General features: G+C 38.8%; 1 pseudogene across 1 annotated transcript; it reads right to left on the bottom strand.

Annotated features, from left to right (window-relative positions):
* Positions 1-706: 706 nt before the first annotated feature.
* On the bottom strand, positions 707-2021 carry LOC117097137 (annotated as a pseudogene). Its single transcript, XR_004442825.1, has one exon. The product of XR_004442825.1 is annotated as a nucleophosmin-like (transcript).
* Between the last annotated feature and the right edge of the window lie 15546 nt (positions 2022-17567).

Below are 17567 nucleotides of genomic sequence, written 5' to 3'. Positions count from 1 at the left end.
GACAATACAATACATTTGAGTAAATATAAATATAAATATAAATGACCGTGGCCAGGTCAAAGAATAAGTTTGTAGGCTACTCAGCCATAAACAAGGACCAAAACTCTACCAAGCAACTTTACTTGTGAATATATTCCTGGGACCCCCAACACAGGAACAAAGGTCTACTGAGAAACCTCATACCCTTCCGTCTCTCAGAACTAAATGAAACTCCAGAATCCTCACCAGGATGGAAGCAAGCAACCTCTTTCCACATTACTCTCTTTCAATTGAAATTCACCAAAGAATACTATGTGGCAATATGGAAGCTAGGATTATATATCTTTTTTATTATTTATTTATTTATTTATTTGAGACCAAGTTTCATTCTTGTTGCTCGGGCTAGAGTGCAATGGTGTGATCTCAGCTCACCACAACCTCCCCCTCCTTGGTTGAAGCAATTCTCCTGCCTCAGCCTCCCCAGTATCTGGGATTACAGGTATGTGCAACCATGCTGGACTAATTTTGTATTTTCAGTAGAGACAGGGTTTCTCCAAGTTGGTCAGGCTGTTCTCGAACTCTTGACCTCAGGTGATCTGCCTACCTCAACCCACCAAAGTGCTGGGATTACAGGCATGAGCCACTATGGCCAGCCCTGAAACTACATATTATTTTTTAATTTTACCTTAAGTATGTAAATGTCTCACTTTTATTTTTTTTTTTTTTATTTTTTTTTTTTTTTTACTTTATTAAAATACTGAGTTTTATTTCACATGTATATTTTTGTCTCCCCACCATTTCCATGTCTGACCACCGCTACTACTATGTCCTATCATAACATTCCATACATACTTAAAACCAAGCAAAGGGTGGAGTTCCATCTTTAAAAACTAAACAGGCATTTTGGACAACACATTCTTGGCAATGGAACCTGGACAACATTTATCAAACACGGTAGGGAAAGTTCTCACTCTGCATTATAAAAAGGACAGCCAGATAGCAACTGTTACAGAAATGAAATAAGACGGAAAATTTTAACAAATTGTTTAAACTATTTTCTTAAAGAGACTTCCTCCACTGCCAGAGATCTTGAATAGCCTCTTGGTCAGTCATCCGGAAGCAATTCTTCACATAATTGATGAACTTGGCTTCCACTTGGGAAGAGAACCACCTTTTTCTATACTTGCTTGCATTTTTGCTTTAATGTCTTCTACAGAACTAGGTCCTTTTGGTGTTTTAGGAGTTTTTTTCCTGTTTCTTGAAGGATTCTTGTCCTTTTGATCTTGGTGTTGATGATGGTTTTGAGTCTTTTCCATTCTGATTTGACTTTTGTGCATTTTTGGCTGGAGTATCTCGTATAGATTTCTTCACTGGCGCTTTTTCTTCAGCTTCCTCATCATCAAAATCATCATCATCATCATCTTCATCATCATCCTCTTCATCATCATCGTCATCATCTTCATCAGCAGCAAGTTTTACTTTTTTCTGTGGAACCTTGCTACCACCTCCAGGGGCAGACCGCTTTCCAGATATACTTAAGAGTTTCACGTCCTCCTCCTCTTCATCTTCTGACTCTGCATCTTCCTCCACAGCTACTAAGTGCTGTCCACTAATATGCACTGGCCCTGAACCACACTTCAACCTTAAGACCACTGGTGGTGTTATTTCAAAGCCCCCAAGGGAAACCGTTGGCTGTACAGACATTTTCAAAGTTGCCAGTGTTACTTTAATTGGACTGCCTTCGTAATTCATTGCCTCTGCTTCAACAATGTGCAATTCATCCTTTGCACCAGCCCCTAAACTGACCGTTCTTAAAGATAACTGGTGCTCATTTTCATCATTATCCACCTTAAAGTGATAATCTTTGTCGGCCTTTAGTTCACAACCGAAAAGATAGTTCTGGGGCCTCAGGGGGCTCATGTCCATGTCCATCGAATCTTCCATCAGGTGGCGGCACGCACTTAGGTGGGAGAGAAGGCGGACGGAGATACACGAACGCTGCTCCAAAGAACAGCCGCGCAGGACGGAATCACACCAGGGAAAAGCGTAAATGTCTCACTTTTAATCAGGAAGTTCAAAATATGTTAGAGACCACAGATCTTGAAAGTGGCCAATAATGAGTGTTGTTGCATGCTTTTTGCATTATTTCTGTATTATGTGTATTTTAAAAAATACAAAATGCATTGTCATCCTCTCATAAAAAGACTGAAAATAAACCCATTTCACACAAGTGCTCCAATTTTTTTTCTCAGTTTAGATCTTAAATCCAAAATCAATACACTTAAAAGTGGGTAAAGAGAATTGTTGTGAACTGTGCTGTTGGATGTTTCTGTGATAATATCAATGATTATATCTGGTACATTTCCTGGTGCATAATTGCATGTATTAGACTCAGTGCCTACTGTTGACTTTGGCTGCAACCACTAGTTCAGGCTGCATCATTCAAACATTTTAGATACATGGGAAAGAAAAATCAAAACTAGAAAACAGAAGTTCTAATGAATAAAAATGATTTGAATTATTGTTAGCCTGTTGAGTTGTAATTATTGTTCTTTTTTACTTTTATTGTCTGGAAAAAAAAGGGGTCTTTGATATTAGTCAGAGTTCTCCAGAGAAACAGAACCGATAGGACGTGTGTGTGTGGTGTGTGTGTGTGTGTGTGTGTGTGTGTGTATAGAAAGAAAGAGAGACTGGTTTATTCTAAGGAATTGGCTTATGTGATTATGGAGGCTAAGAAGTCCTAAGATCTGTAGGAGGCAAGCTGGAGACCAGGGAGACCACTGATATAGTTCCAGTGCTAGTCTAAAAGCCTGAGAACCTGGAAAACGGATAGTGTAAGTTCTAGTTTGAAAACTGGGAGGCTTGAGACCCAAAAAGAACCATTGTTTTACTTAGAGTCTGAGACCCAATAAAACCAATGTCCCAGCTCAAAGCAGTCAGGCAGAAGTTCTCTTTTACTGGGCCTTTCTATTCTTTTCAGGTCTTCAATGGATTGTATGAGGCCCACCCTATTAGGAAGGGCAATTTATTTTACCCCGTCTACCAATCAAATGTTAATCTCACCCAGAAACACTTAACAGACACACCCAAAATCCCAAAATGTTTGACCAAATGTCTGGTTACTCTGTGTCTCAGTCACATTGACACATAAAAATTACCGTCACAGTCTTCTTTGTTTCATTCCTAGTTTAAACATGTAGTAGCAATATTTGAAATTGCTCATTATAAAATAAAATGCAAGCAATAATAATAAATAAGAACACATGGACATATAGAGGGGAACAACATACACTGGGGGTCTTTTGAAGGGTAGAAGATGGGGGTAGAAAAGGGGTCAGGAAAAATAACTAACGGGTACTAGGCTTAATACCTGGGTGATAAAATAATCTGTACTAAAAACTCCCATGACACAAGTTTACCTATGTAACAAACCTGCACTTATACCTCCGAACTTAAAAAAAAAAAAAGACAAAGTATTTAAAATTACTCAATTAGTAATAAATACTCCAGGGAATGCTGGCTCACGCCTATAATCCCAGCACTTTGGGAGGCCAGGCAGGCAGATCGCTTGAGGTCAGGAGTTTGAAACTAGCCTGGCTAACATGGTGAAACCTTGTCTCTACTAAAAATACAAAAAATTAACTAGGTATGGTGGCACGTGTCTGTAATTCCAGCTACTGGGGAGGCTGAGGCAGGAGAATCACTTGAACCTGGGAAGTGGAGGTGGCAGTGAGCAGAGATAGTGCCACTGCACTCCAGCTGGGAGACAGAGTGAGACTCTGTCTCAAACAATAATAATAATAAATATTAACTTTGAAATTAATTCTTTTTAAGAATATATATATATACATGACAATATAATTTTGTTAATGATTTTATTCCTTTTATCTTGTTACTAAAGATAATTTATCTCACAGTGTAACATCAGTTAAATGTTTTAAAATGTAAACATAATTCTTATATTTCAGAGTATAAGCCTACCATCATTTGGTGAACTGTTCATCAGTAAACATTTGAGTTGTTTTCAAATTAGTATTGTTCATGTACAGCTGCTTAAAGAATGCTGTATGTATCTGTCTGAGATTTAATCATAAACAACAATTTATATTGTAACATGATAAGTAGTTTAAGAAGAGAAAATGATTTGGAATCTCGAGCTGGTCCCAAAAGTCTGGCTAGGAAGCTACACAGCAAGAAGCAATGCCAAATGGCAACATGCAACTACCCTGCTGAGGACCCCACCACTTCCACCATGGACACAAATCCAGCAGATCACACTGCCACTGCTGAACACACAATGCCACACACTCTGCTTCTACTGTCCCAGAAATCCAGATGCCTTTGCCAAGAACCGTTGCCTGAAAATTATTTCTACAAGGCACTACTATCTTTCATTTCTATAAAATTTTATATCTATCATGGGGTCATCTATCCATGCTTATTTTGCCTGACTATGCATTAATTGTAAGGGGACATAAGAAAGCAAGCTTGTGGCTTCTTCCTTAGCCAGACAGGACTCAGTTTGGAGAATTTCCCCCCAAGAGAGGAATAACATTAAAGAGATGCTGAGTATCCACTTACACAACAAATAGAAATTTAATTCAACATGTACGCTTACCCTCATTCAACCTCCCATGTTCTTTAATATTTAACTTTCAAGCAACCCAACATGTTCCGGCTCAAATAATATCACTGCTCCAGAAATTTTCAACTCTACCCAATTTTCTCCACCTTGAATCTAAGTTGTGGACATGCATGGATCACAATAGCTGCTGTGCTAATTTTAGGTTGGTGTAGCCCAATAGGGAGGCCTGTCAGAAGATCAGAGAAAAGGAGAGTGAGCCATAGGTGTTTATTCTTTTGGCTTTCTCCCTATGGGTTTACCTGAAGCTAGCTGCATCTTTTAATGGAAAGTGAAAAGCTGCATCTTTTAATTGAAAGTGAACTCTTTACATATGACTTGTAATTAAATTCTAATTGTTCCCTTCTGGATTCTAGTAATTGCTGTCTCTGATCCTTCCTTTGGGCCTGGTGGTGTATACCCCTAAGGTACTTAATGCACCATCTATTTTGGTTTCCTTTCAACTTGTCACTTATTTATCAATAACCCCTGTATTAGTCCAATTTACACTGCTGATAAAGATATACTGGAGACTGGCAATTTTCAAAAGAAAGAGGTATAATGAACTCACTTCCATGTGGCTGGGGAGGCCTCACAATGGCGAAAGGTGAAAGGCATGTCTCACATGGCAGCAGACAAGAGAAGAGAATGAGAGCCAAGCAAAAGGAGAAACCACTTATCAAACCATCAGATCTCATGAGACTTATTCACTATCACGAGAACAGTATGGGGGAAACTGCCCCCACGATTCAATCATCTCCCACCAGGTCCCTCTCACAACACATAGGAATTATAAGAGTTACAATTCAAGATGAGATTTGGGTGGGGACACAGCCAAACCATATCAGCCCCCTTTCTCAACACTCTTGGAACAGAATGTGCCTGTTTTTTGCTGTTAACTGATGGATATAGTAATCATATTTGTTATTCCAAAAAAGATGCTTCCCTCGGACCAAACGAAAATATCCTAAAGTTAATACGCTATCACTTCTAGCTTTAACGAAGAATTTTTGTTTCATGTATTTTCCTGTTTTATTGAAACTCCAAGTTGTTACATAGTAGCCAATCAAATAAATTGTAAATTTACCAATATTAATAAACTCTCTAAAACTAAAAGGAGACTGGGAAAGATAAAAACGGGAAAAAAAATCTCGTTAGAACATATAATTAAATGTAACATGGCAAGCAAGATATGTAGGTAGATATCATAGTCCTAGTTTCTGTAATCTTTCATTCACCAGATAATATATGGTAAGTAAGTCTGCATCTTCAACTCTCCATTTTTCTTTCCCTTTGGTCCAAAGCCAGCTCTCCATTTGGAGTTCCTCACCTGCTGGATTCACTTCACTTTGTCTCCTGAGATATCTGATATCTTTGTAGTCTTTCCTTTATGAGTTTTATGCAGTTTATTTGTCCACTTAGTAGGCAACCTAAATTCACTTATATTCATGTTGAAGAATGTGTTGTAGATTCAGGATGACAGGCAGAGTGAAACACAATTCGCAATTAGAATATTACAGGGAGATGAAGCCAAGATGGCCAACTAGCAGTTGTGGCAATCAGAAGTGTCCATTGAAACAAACAAAAACAGTGTTTAAATCCAGCACCGGTAACTGAGGTATCCAGGTTCTCTCATCAGGATTGACTAGAACAGTTGATGTGACCCACGGAGAGGAAGGTAGAGCAGTGTGGTGTGGTGGCCCACCTGAGAGTCACACAGGGCAGCCACACCCTCAAGCCAAGGGAGGCAGAGAGGGAGCCTGCTACCCAGCCTGGGAAACCATGCTTTTTCCACAGAACTGTGCAACCCACTATTGGAAGATCCCACTCATGAGCCCAAGTCGCCAGAGCCTAGGGTCCCAACTATGGATCCATGCAGATTCTCAGCCACTCAGCTAGAATCTGCTTAAGTCTGCCAAGCTCCTCAGGGTAGGGGTGACTGCCTGCTGTCTAAGCCCTCTGAGCAACTTGGGAGAGGGGTGGCAGCCAACGCTGGGACTGCTAGCTGCCTAATACACTAAGCTCCCAGGGTGAAGGAAGAGCTGCAACCAGCTCTATAACTCCAGGCCATGCTTTTTCCCTACTGGAGCCAGGAAGGCTGGAAGGATTGGTCCCAAGAGGTATTCCTCACAGCTCAACACACCAGCTGTGTTAGACTGCAGACAGAGTGCATCTTCAGGCCTGACCCTGACCCATCCCTCCTCACTGGGTAGGTCCTCCTTGCAGGAACCCCAACAACTCCAGCCAGGGGCTCAGAGACAGAACTCTGTTCTCCTTGGACCTGAGACCCTAGTGGGAGGGGTTGCCATAGTCTCTGTGGACCAGCAGACTTAGTCATTCCTCTTGCTAGTTCTGAGAAATCCGGACAGCCTAGATGAGTGGGTTTCCCTCCAGCATTGCATACTCTCTCCACCAAGGGACAGCCAAAGTGCTTCTTTAAATGTGTCCTGTTCCCCGTGCCACCCAACCAGGTGAAACCCTCCAACAGGGGTTATCGGATACCCTATACAGGAGCATTCCTACTGGCATCAGGTGATCTGTGCCTCTCGAGGTCAGAGGTCACAGAGGATGGAGCAGACACCCATCTTTGCTGTTTACCAGCCTCCTCGAGTGACATCTCTAGGCACGGAAATGAACAGGATGAATAGGGCCTGAAGTGAACCCCCAGCAAACCGCAGGTCCTACAGAAAAGGGATCTGACCATTTAAAGAAAAACAAGCAAGGAGAAAGCAACATTAACAAAAAAAAACAAGCATTAACACAAAAAAAGTTCCCACGAAATCCTCACATAAGGGTTAGCAGCATCAAAGATCAAAACCAGACAAACTCATGAAGATGAGAAAGAATCAACACAAAAAGCTGAAAACTCGAAAGGCCAGAGTGCCTCTTCTCCAAATGATCACAACATCTCTCTAGTGAGGGCACAGAACTGGATGGAAGATGAGAAGGACGAATTAACAGAACTTGACTTCAGAGGCTGGGCAATAACAAAATTCACTCAGCTAAAGGAGCATGTTCTAACCCAATGCAAAAAAGCTAAAAACCTTGATAAAAGGTTACAGAAGCTGCTAAGTAGAATAACCAGTTGAGAGAGGAACATAAATAACCTGATAGAGCTGAAAAACACAGCATGAGAACTTCGTGAAGCACACACAAGTATCAACAGCTGAATCGATCAAGTGAAGAAAGAATATCAGAGTTCGAAGACCATCTTGCTGAAATAAGACAGGCAGACAAGATTAGAGAAAAAAAGAATGAAAAGGAACAAACAAAACCTCTGAGAAATATGGGACTATGTAAAAAGACTAAACCTACTATTTATTGGAGTACCTGAAAGGGATGGGGAGAATGGAATCAAGTTGGAAAACACACCTCAGGATTTTATCCGGGAGAACTTCCCCAACCTAGCAGGACAGGCCAACATTTAAATTCAGGAAATACAGAGAACACTATTAAAAGACTCCATGAGATGATTAAACCCAAGACACATAATCATCAGACTCTCCAAGGTCAAAATGAAGGAAAAAATGTTAAGGATAGTCAGAGGGAAAGGACAGGTCACCTGCAAAAGGAAGCTCATCAGACTAACAGTGGATCAGCAGAAACCCTACAAGCCAGAAGAGAATGAGGGCCAATATTCGACATTCTTAAATAAAAGAAATTTCAACCAGAAATTTCATATCCAGCCAAACGAAGCTTCATAATTGAAGGAGATATATAATCCTTCTTAGACAAGCAAATGCTGAGGGATTCTGTCACCACTGGGCCTACCTTACAAGAACCCCTGGTGGAAGCACTAAATATGGAAAGGAAAAAATGGTACCAGCCACTGCAAAAACACACTGAAATATAAAGACTAAGGATATTATGAAGAAATGGCATCAACTAGTCTGCAAAATAACCAGCTAGCATCATTATGATGGGAACAAATTTACAAATAACAATATTAACCTTAAATGTAAATGAACTAAATGTCCCAGTTAATAGACACAGACTGGCAAATTAGAAAAGAGTGAAGATGCATCACTGTACTGGATTCAGGAGACCAATCTCATGTGCAAAGACAAACAAAGGTGAAGTTTAGAGAAAAAAGAGTAAAAATAAATGAACAAAGCCTACCATCATTCTTAGCAAACTGTCACAAGAGGAGAAAACCAAACACCGCATGCTCTCACTCATGGGTGGCAACTGAACAATGAGGAAACTTGGACTCGGGAAGGGGAACATCACACACTGGGGCCTATCATGGGGGTGGGGGAGGGATTGCATTGGGGAGTTATACATGATATAAATGATGACTTGATGGGTGCTGATGAGTTGATGGGTGCAGCACACCAACATGGCACAAGTATACATATGTAACAAACCTGCACGTTATGCACATGTACCCTAGAACTTAAAGTATAAAAAAAAAAAAAAAAAAATATGGGACTATGTGAAAAGGCCAAATCTCCATCTGATTGGTGCACCTAAAAGTGATGGGGAGAATGGAACCAAGTTGAAAAACACTCTTCAGGATATTATCCAGGAGAACTTCTCCAACCTAGCAAGGCAGGCCAACATTCAAATTCAGGAAATACAGAGAATGCCACAAAGATAATTCTCAAGAACAACAACTCCAAGACACATAATTGTAAGATTCACCAAAGTTGACATGCAGGAAAAAATGTTGAGGGCAGCCAGAGAGAAAGGTCGGGTTACTCACAAAGGGAAGCCCATCAGACTAACAGTGGATCTCTTGGCAGAAACTCTACAAGCTAGAAGAGAGTGGGGGCCAATACTCAACATTCTTAAAGAAAACAGTTTTCAACCCAGAATTTCATATCCAGCCAAACTAAGCTTCATAAGTGAGGAGAAATAAAATCCTTTACAGACAAGCAAATGCTGAGAGATGTTGTCACCACTAGGCCTGCCTTACAAGAGCTCCTGAAGGAAGCACTAAACATGGAAAGGAACAAGTGATACCAGGCACTGCAAAAACATGCCAAATTGTGAAGACCATTGATGCTAGGAAGCAACTACATCAACTAACAAGCAAAATAACCAACTAACATCATAATGACAAGATCAAATTCACACATAACAATATTAACCTTAAATGTAAATGGGCTAAATGCTCCAATTAAAAGACAAAGATTGGCAAATCTGATAAAGAGTCAAGACCCTTCAGTGTGCTGTATTCACGTGCAGAGACACACATAGGCTCAAAATAAAGGGATAAAGGAAGATCTACCAAGCAAATGAAAAACAACAAAAAAGTAGGGGTTGCAAACCTAGTCTCTGATAAAACAGACTTTAAACCAACAAAGATGAAAAGAGACAAAGAAGGCCATTACATAATGGTAAAGGGATCAATTCAACAAGAAGACCTAACTATACTAAATATATACAGGAGCACCCAAATTCATAAAGCAAGCCCTTAGAGACTTACATAAAACAGACTTAGACTCTCACACAATAATAACAGGAGACTTTAATACCCCACTGTCAGCATAAGACACATCAACAAGACAGAAATTTAATAAGGGTATCCAGGAATTGAACTCAGCTCTGCACTAAGCAGACCTAATAGACATCTACAGAACTCTCCACCCCAAATCACAGACTATACATTCTTCTCAGCACCACATCACACTTATTCCAAAACTGACCACATAGTTGGAAGAAAAGCACTCCTCAGCAAATGTAAAAGAACAGAAATTATAACAAACTGTCTCTCAGACCACAGTGCAATCAAACTAGAAACTCCAGGTTAAGAAACTCACTCAAAACAGCTCAACTACATGGAAACTGAACAACCTGCTCCTGAGTGACTACTGGGTACATAACAAAATGAAGGCAGAAATAAAGATGTTGTTTGAAACCAATGAACAAAAAGACACAACATACCACAATCTCTGGAACACATTTAAAGCAGTGTGTAGAGGGAAATTTATAGCACTAAATGCCCACAAGAGAAAGCTGGAAAGATCTAAAATGACCACTCTAACATCACAATTAAAAGAACTAGAGAAGCAAGAGCAAACTCATTCAAAATCTAGCAGAAGGCAAGAAATAACTAAGATCAGAGCAGAACTGAAGGAGATAGAGACACAAAAATCCCTTCAAAAAGAATCAGTGAACCTAGGAGCTAATTTTTTGGAAGCATCAACAAAATTAGTAGACTACTAGCAAGACTAACAAAGAAGAAAACAGAGAAGAATCAAACAGATGCAATAAAAAATGATAAAGGGGATATCACCACCAATCCCACAAAGACACAGTCTACCATCAGAGAATACTATAAACACCTCCACACAAATAAACTAGAAAATCTAGATGAAAAAGATAAATTCCTGGACACATACACCCTCCCAAGACTAAGCCAGGAAGAAGTTTAATCCCTGAATAGACCAATAACAGGTTCTGAAACTGAGGCAATAATCTACCAACCAACAAAAGTCCAGGACCAGATGGATTCATAGCTGAATTCTAGCAGAGGTACAAGGAGGAACTGGTATCATTCCTCTGAAACTATTCCAATCAACAGAAAAACAGGAAATCCTCCCTAACTCATGTTATGAGGCCAGCATCATCCTGATACCAAAGCCTGTCAGAGACACAACCAAAAAAGAGAATTTTAGACCAATATCCCTCATGAACAATGATGCAAAAATCCCCAATAAAATACTGGCAAACCGAATCCAGCAGCACATCAAAAAGCTTATCCACCATGATCAAGTGGGCTTCATCCCTGGGATGCAAGGCTGGTTCAACATACGCAAATCAATAATATAATCCAGCATATAAATAGAACCAAAGACAAAAAGCATATGTTTATCTCAATAGATTCAGAAAAAGCCTTTGACAAAATTCAACAGCCCTTCATGCTAAAAAGTCTCAATAAATTTGGTATTGATGGGAAATATCTCAAAATAATAGGAATGATTTATGACAAACCCACAACCAATATCATACTGAATGAGCAAAAACTGGAAGCATTCCCTTTGAAAACTGGTACAAGACAGGGATGCCCCCTCTCACCACTCCTATTCAACATAGTGTTGGAAGTTCTGGCCAGGGCATTCAGGCAGGAGAAAGAAATAAAGTGTACTCAATTAGGAAAAGGGGAAGTCAAATTGTCCCTGTTTGCAGATGACATGATTGTATATTTAGAAAACCCCATTGTCTCAGCCCAAAATCTCCTTAAGCTGATAAGCAACTTCAGCAAAGTCTCAGGATACAAAATCAATGTGGAAACATTGCAAGCATTCCTATACACCAACAACAGACAAACAGATAGCCAAATCATGAGTCAACTCCCAGTCACAATTGCTTCAAAGAGAATAAAATACCTAGGAATCCAACTTACAAGGGATGTGAAGGACCTCTTCAAGGAAAATTACAAGTCACTGCTCAATGAAATAAAAGAGGACACAAACAACAGAAGAACATTTCATGCTCATGAATGGGAAGAATCAACATCATGAAAATGGCCATACTGCCCAAGGTAATTTATAGATTCAATGCCATCTCCATCAAGCTACCAATGGCTTTCTTCAAATAATTGGAAAAAATTACATTAAAATTCATATGGAACCAAAAAAGAGCCCGCATTTCCAAGACAATCCTAAGCCAAAAGAACAAACCTGGAGGCATCACACTACCTGACTTCAAACTATACTACAAGGCTACACTAACCAAAACAGAACGGTACTGGTACCAAAACAGAGATATAGACCAATGGAACAGAATAAAGTCCTCAGAAATAGTACCACACATCTACAACCATCTGATCTCTGACAAACCTGACAAAAACAAGAAAGGGGGAAAGGATTCCCTATTTAATAAATGGTGCTGGGAAAACTGGCTAGACATATGTAGAATGCTGAAACTGGATCCCTTCCTTACACCTTATACAATAATTAATTCAAGATGGATTAAAGAGTTAAATGTCAGACCTAAAACCATAAAAACCCTAGAAGAAAACCTAGGCAATACCATTCAGGACATAGGCATGGGCAACGACTCCGTGTCTAAAATGCCAAAAGCAATGGCAACAAAAGCCAAAATTGAGAAATGAGATCTAATTAATCTAAAGAGGTTCTGCACAGCAAAAGAAACTACCATCAGAGTGAACAGGCAGCCTACGGAATGGGAGAAAATGTTTGCAATCTACCAATCTGACAAAGGGCTAATATCCAGAATCTACAAAGAACTTAGACAAATTTACAAGAAAAAATCAAACAATCCCATCAAAAAGTGGGCAAAGGATATGAACAGACATTTTTCAAAAGAAGACATTTATGCAGCCAACAGACACATGAAAAAATGCTCATCATCACTGGTCATCAGAGAAATGCAAATCAAAACCACAATGAGATACCATCTCACACCAGTTAGAATGGCGATCATTAAGAAGTCAGGAAACAACAGGTGCTGGGTAGGATGTGGAGAAATAGGAACACTTTTACACTGTTGGTGGGACTCTAAACTAGTTCAACCATTGTGGAAGTCAGTGTGGCGATTCCTCGAGGATCTGGAACTAGAAATACCACTTGACCCAGCGATCCCATTACTGGGTATATACCCAAAGGATTATAAGTCATGTTGCTATAAAGACACATGCACACGTATGTTTATTGCAGCACTATTCACAATAGCAAAGACTTGGTACCAACCCAAATGTCCATCAATGATAGACTGAATTAAGAAAATGTGGCACATATATACTACGCAGCCATAAAAAACAATGAGTTCATGTCCTTTGTAGAGACATGGATGAATCTGGAAACCAACATTCTAAGAAAACTGTCACAAGGATAGAAAACCACACACCTCGTTTTCTCAGCCATAGGTGGGAATTGAACAATGAGAACACTTGGACACAGGAAGGGGAACATCATACACCAGGACCTGTCGTAGGGTCAGGGTAGTGGGGAGAAATAGCATTAGGAGATATACCTAAGGTAAATGATGAGTTAACTGGTGCAGCACACCAACATGCCACATGTATACATATGTAACAAACCTGCACTTTGTGCATGTGTACCCTGGAAGTTAAAGTACAATAAAAAAACCAAAAATTATTTATTTATGTATCATAATGTAAGAATAATAGAAATAAACTGCATAATAAATGTAAAAAAATTTAAAAATATAGGGATGGAGGAAAATTTATCAAGCAAATTGAAAGAAAAAAAGAAAAACAGCAGAGATTGTAATCCTGGTCTCTGAAAAAACAGACTTTAAACCAACAAAGATCAAAAAAGACCAAGAAGGGCATTACATAATGGTAACAGGATCTATTCAACAAGAAGAACTAATTATCCTAAATATGTATGCACCCAATACAGGAGTACCCAAATTCATAAAACAAGCTTTTAGAGACCTGGGAAGAGACTTAGACTCCCACACAGTATTAATGGGAGACCTTAATACCCCACTGTCAATATTAGACTCATCAGTGAGATAGAAAATTAACAAGGTTATTCAGGACTGGAACTCAGCTGTGGATCAAGTGGACCTAATAGGTATCTACAGAACTCTCCACCCCAAATCAAAAGAATATACCTTCTTCTCATTGGCACATGACACTTATTCAAAAATTAACAATATAATTGGAAGCAAAACACTCCTCAGCAAATGCAAAAGAACTGAAATCATTACAAACAGTCTCTCAGACCACAGTGCAATCAAATTAAAACTCAGCATTCAGAAACTCACTCAAAACTGCACAACTAAATGGAAATTGAACAACTTGCTCCTAAATGATTCCTAGGTAAATAATGAAATTAAGGCAGAAATCAAGAAGTTATTTGAAACCATTGAGAATAAAGAGACAATGTATCAGAATCTCTGAGACACAGCTAAAGCAGTATTAAGAGGGAAATTGATAGTGCTAAATGCCCAAATCAGAAAGATAGAAAGATCTCAAATCAATACCCTAACATAATGAAAAGAACTAGGGCAGCAAGAGCAAACAAATCCAAAGCTAGCAGAAGACAAGAAACTACTAAGATAAGAACAGAACTGAAGGAGATAGAGACACAAAAATCCTTTCCAAAAATCGATGAATTCAGGAGCTGATTTTTTGAAAAACACAAACAAAATCGATAGACTGTTAACTAGACTAATAAAGAAGAAAAGACAGAAGACTCAAACAGATACAATAAAAAATGGTAAAGTGAACATCACCACTGACCCCACAGAAATACAAACTACCATTAGAGAGTACTATAAACATCTCTACACAAATAAACTAGAAAATTTAGAAGAAGTTGATAAATTCCTGGACACATACACCCTCCCAAGACTAAACTGGGAAGAAGTCAAATTCCTCAATAGACCAATATATCAAGTTCTGAAACTGAGACAGTAATTAATAGCCTACCAACCAAAAGAAGTCCAGAACCAGATGGATTTGCAGTCTAATTCTACCAGAGGTACAAAGAGGAGCTGGTACTATTCCCTAAGTCATTTTATGAGGCCAACATCACCCTGATACCAGAACCTGGAATAGACACAACAAAAAAGAAGACTTCAGGCCAATAACCCTGATGAACATTGATGCAAAATTCCTCAGTAGAACATTGGCAAACCGAATCCAGCAGCATATCAAAAAGCTTATTCACCACAGACAAGTCAGTTTCATCCCTGAGATGCAAGGATGGTTCAACATATGCAAATCAATAAACATAATCCAACACATAAGCAGAACCAATGACAAAAAACACATGATTATCTCAATATTTGCAGAAAAGGCCTTAAATAAAATTTAACATTCCTTAATGTTAAAAACTCTCAATAAACTAGGTATTGATGGAACCTATCTAAAAATAATAAGAGCTATTTATGACAAACCCACAGCCAATATCATACTGAATGGACAAAAACTGGAAGCATTCCCTTTGAAAACTGGGACAAGACAAGAATGTCCTCTCTCACCACTCCTATTCAAAATAGTATTGGAAGTTCTAGCCAGAACAATCAGGAAAGAGAAAGAAATAAATGATATTCAAATAGAAAGAGAGGAAGTCAAGTTGTCTCTGTTTGTAAACAAAATGATTCTATATTTAGAAACCCCATCTTCTCAGCCTTAAAACTCCTTAAGCCGATAAGTGACTTCAACAAAGTCTCAGGATACAAAATCAATGTGCAAAAATCACAAGCATTTCTAGACACCAACAATAGATAAGCAGAGAGCCAAATCATGAATGAACTCCATCCACAATTGCTAGAAAGGGAATAAAATACCTAGGAATACAGCTAACAAGGGATATGAGGGACCTCTTTGAGGAGAATTACAAACCACTGCTCAAGGAAATAAGAGAGAACCCAAACAAATGGAAAATAATTCCATGCTCATGGATAGGAAAAATCAATATTGTGAAAATGGCCATATTGACCAAAGTAATTTATAGATTCAATGTTGTTCCCATCAAATTACCATTGACATTCTTCACAAAATTAGAAAAAAACTACTTTGAATTTCATATGGAACCAAAAAAGAGCCTGTATAGCCGAAACAATCCTAAGCAAAAAGAACGAAGCCGGAGGCTTCATTTTGCCTGACTTCAAACTATACTACAAGGTTATAGTAACCCAAACAGCATGGCATTCATACCAAAACAGACATATAGATCAATGGAATAGAACAGAGACCTCGAAAATAACACCACACATCTACAACCATCTGATCTTCAGCAAACCTGACAAAAACAAGCAATGGGAAAATGATTCCCTATCTAGTAAATGGTGCTGAGAAAACTGGCTAGCCATATTTAGAAAACTGAAACTGGACACCTTCCTTATACTTTATACACAAATTAACTCAAGATGGATTAAAACCTTAAATGTAAAACCCAAAACCATCAAAACCCTTGAAGAATACCTAGGCAATACCGTTTAGGACATAGGCATGGGCAAACATTTCATGATGAAAACACCAAAAGCATTTAAAGAAAAGCTAAAATTGATAACCAGAATCTAATTAAGTTAAAGTGCTTCTGAACAACAAAAGAAATTATCATCAGAGCAAACAGGCAACTTACAGAATGGGAGAAATTCTTTGTAATCTATCCATCTGACGAAGGTCTGATATCCAGAATCTACAAGGAACTTAAATTTACAGGAAAAAAAACAACACCATCAAAAAGTGGGCAAAGGATATGAACAGACATGTCTCAAAAGAAGACATTTATGTGTCCAAAAAACATGAAAAGAAGTTCAACATCACATTAAAGAACTACAAATCAAAACCATAACGAGATACCATCTCATGCTTGTCAGAATGGTGATTATTAAAACGTCAAGAAACAATAGATGCCGGCAAGACTGTGGAAAAACCGGAACACTTTTACACTGTTGGTTGGAATTTAAATTAGTTCAACCACTGTGGAAGAAAGTGTGGCAATTCTTCAAAGATTTTGAACCAGAAATACCATCTGACTCAGCAATCCCATTACTGGGTATATAACCAAAGGAATATAAATCATTCTACTATAAAGACACATGCATACATATATTTATTGCAGCACTATTTACAATAGCAAAGACTGAAACCAACCCAAATGCTCATCAGTGATAGACTGGATAAAGAAAATGTGGTACATACATGCCATGGAATACAATGCAGCCATAAAAAATAATGAGATCATGTCCTTTTCAGGGACATGGATGAAAATGGAAGCCATCATCCTCAGCACACTAACACAGGAACAGAAAACCAAACACCACATATTCTCACTCATAAGTTGGAGTTGAACAATGAGAACACATGGACACAGAGAGGGGAACAATACACAACGGGACCTATCAGGGTGTGAGGGGTAGGGGTCAAGGGGAAGGAGAGCATCAGGACAAATTGCTGAAGCATGTGGGGCTTAAAACCTAGATGATGGGTTGATAGGTGCAGCAAATCACCATGGCACATGTATACCTATATAACAGACTTGCAGGTTCTGCACATGTATTCCAGAACTTAAAG

This window comes from Trachypithecus francoisi, unplaced genomic scaffold (assembly GCF_009764315.1).
Source record: "Trachypithecus francoisi isolate TF-2019V2 unplaced genomic scaffold, Tfra_2.0 Lachesis_group15, whole genome shotgun sequence".
Classification (NCBI taxonomy): Eukaryota; Metazoa; Chordata; class Mammalia; order Primates; family Cercopithecidae; genus Trachypithecus; species Trachypithecus francoisi.
The sequence above is the reverse complement of the archived record's forward strand: the minus strand, read 5'-3'. Positions and strand labels throughout refer to the sequence as shown.